Source organism: Triticum urartu, chromosome 2A (genome assembly GCF_056163025.1).
Source record: "Triticum urartu cultivar PI428250 chromosome 2A, HENAU_Tu73, whole genome shotgun sequence".
NCBI lineage: Eukaryota > Viridiplantae > Streptophyta > Magnoliopsida > Poales > Poaceae > Triticum > Triticum urartu.
In genome coordinates this window covers 263,196,905-263,199,854 of record NC_141874.1, presented here as the reverse complement: position 1 = coordinate 263,199,854, position 2,950 = coordinate 263,196,905, and positions in this window count along the sequence as shown.

Genomic DNA, 2,950 nt, shown 5'->3' with positions numbered 1-2,950 from the left:
TGAGTTTCTTCGCCCAAGAGGGCTCCCCAGTTGGGGGCACATACTCCTGCCCATCATCATCCTCATCATCCGCATCAGATAAGACAGTCTCCTGCACTGGAGGTGCCGAAGTAGACGTACTCCACTTCTCCTTATGACGTAGCTTGATAGTATCATGAGAAACCATATTGTTTGTGACAAGATCCTCATCTAGAAACTTGGCTGCCCAAGTGTCCTCGATAATCTTCATAAGATAGGGTCCATAAATGATGCACTTGCGCTCCATGACAGCAGAGTGAAGTTCAGACCACGTCACATGTGACACATCCAGCACCTGCTGAGAGCCCTACTCTTCTTGAGAGAATAGAAGCAAGTCAACAAGGTAAGAGTGCACCTGATCCAAGTTGCCGACCTGAGAAAACAGGGTGTTCCGGAAGATCCGATGCATGATGTCTAGGAAGGGCCAGAGCTTATAAGAAACCTTCCCAGTCTCAGACACCTTCCTGGTAGAATAGGGCCAAAGCTTTTCCTTATGACTAGAGGCAATCTCCTTATGAGGGCGAACCCCAAGTGGGGTCTGGGCACCCTCATCATTGTACAATAAGCTGACCATGAAGTCCTTCCATGGTGCGGACAGAAGACGACCATTGGTCATCCAAGACAGAGTGCAGGCCGGATCATGCCCAAAGTGAACGGTGGCAAAGAATTGGGCCACGAGCTCGGCATCAAAGTCCTTGTTGAAAGTAATGATCCTCTTGATATCCAACTCCTCACACCTCTGCAGAGCATCCCCAAAGTATCGCAAGTCCTTCTCCATGTGCGAGAGATCGACAGACTTGACCTTCACAAACAAGTTCTTCTTTTGCTTCAAGACATCGTGATAGATGGACTGCTGAAACCTGTTCCAGAACGAACAATGCTGAAGAGCAGGCTCCTGGTCCACATGGTAGGGATTGTGCTTCCTCTTGGTACAGAACTCTATTGCAGACATCTGATTAGCACGCTTGCACCCAGCGGAGGTCTTCGACGTTGGGACCTTGGCCTTGCGTTTTGGCGGCTTAGTCAAGCCACCCTCAGCAACAGTAGCAGTGGACTCTGGTACATCCGAAGAGCGATAAAACTTGGAACCTATTGCACGGTCTGGATTCTTGCGGCGAGCCTGATGCCCGGAGCTACTACCACCTGAAACACACACACACACACACACAAGAACCACAAGAGCAAGAGAGCATAAGCCAAGGAAAGACAAACACCAAAGATGAAAATTAGGTAGAGACACATGGGCATTGGCATCTCAGAGCGGTAGTACCGCGCACCAGAGCTGTAGTACCACTTATAAGCGGTAGTACCGCTAGGGTGCAGCGGTAGTACCGCCGGAGCGGTTGTCAGCGGGTTGACACCTACCACGGCAAGATCTGGTACTACCGGAGATGCAAAAGTCCATATTTCTATGCCTAATCATCAATCTACCTAGTCTAGTAGTCTCTCAAGTCCTTCCTAAGCCTCGATTCAACAAACAAATCGAGGAATGCAACGAATATAGCCCAAAACCTAGATTCAAGAAAGAGAACCAAGGGAGAGAAGAACAGGGGCAATACCGGCATCCATGGCAAGAGGAGAGGGTGGGGAATGATCCCACCGGTTGGAACCGAGGGAGACGGCCTGGATCCGGCGGCTCGGTGGCAAACCTCCGATGCTTGGGGAGTCGCCTGAGAGAGGAGAGGACGAGGAGATGGGGCAAACTGAATGGGTATGGTGGAGTGGAAACTCCCCCTGCTCGATACAAATCCCACACACCCATCCCTAAGCGGTAGTACCGTACAGGGCGTGGTAGTACCGCTTTGGTGCAGATCTGAAGCACAACGCTCCCAGCTGTACCGCTCCATGGTAGTACCGTGTCGACAGGGTGGTAGTACCACTTATTGTAAGCGGTAGTACCGCCCTGCTGCTGTAGTAGTACCGCTCAGGCGCCCCAAAGCAGGAACAAGGGGAAAAAGATGCCTTACGCACGACAAGCAAAAAAACACAAAGAACACACAAGACACAAGACAAGCCAAGACAAACCCGAACACGACCACACTAGAGCACAACCACTCAAAAGAGAGAAGCACAAGCAAAAGGAAACAACACACAGACAAACTCTCTATAGGAGAGGGCGGTTGTCGAGACCACCTATGTTTGAGCTATATGGTATGGCGCCGCGAAGATTTTATCCTTGGGCCCATGACCAACAGTCAGCTTTGAAGCACAAGTACCATAAAAAATGGGTAATGTGAAAGACTTGATCAATTTATGCATAATGGGGGGAGGAAGAGTTCATTGAGAGAACACCACTCCCCCTATGTCCATGCCTACATCTAAACAAGACAACAAGTTGAGTATGGTGGGGTGTGCAAGGGTTCAAGCCACATTGCTCGAGTCAATGATATTTAGCTCATGCCTTAACTCTTGAAATCTTGCTTCATCCAAGGGCTTCGTGAAAATATCTGCAAGGTTATCATGAGTGTTGACATAGTTGAGCTCGATCTCCCCTCGCCTAATGTGATCCCAGATTAAGTGATACCGAATCTCAATATGCTTTTGTCTTCAAGTGTTGAACCGAGTTGAGAGAAATCTTGATGGCACTTTCATTATCACACCAAAGAGGTACTTTGTCACAAATGGCACTGTAATCCTTTAAAGTTTGCCTCATCCATAGAAGTTGTGCACAACAACTACTGGCAGCCACATACTCCGCTTCCGTGGACGAGAGAAACACACAACTTTTCTTCTTGGAAGACCAGCTCACCAAAGAGCAGCCAAGAAATTGGCACCCTCCAGAAGTAGACTTCCTATCCACTTTGTCTCCCGCCCAATTGGAGTCCGAATAGCCCACAAGGTTGAAGTTAGATCCTCTTGGATACCATAAGCCACAGTTTGGGGTATGAGCCAAATATCAAAAGATTCGCTTGACCGCCACATGGTGGCTTTC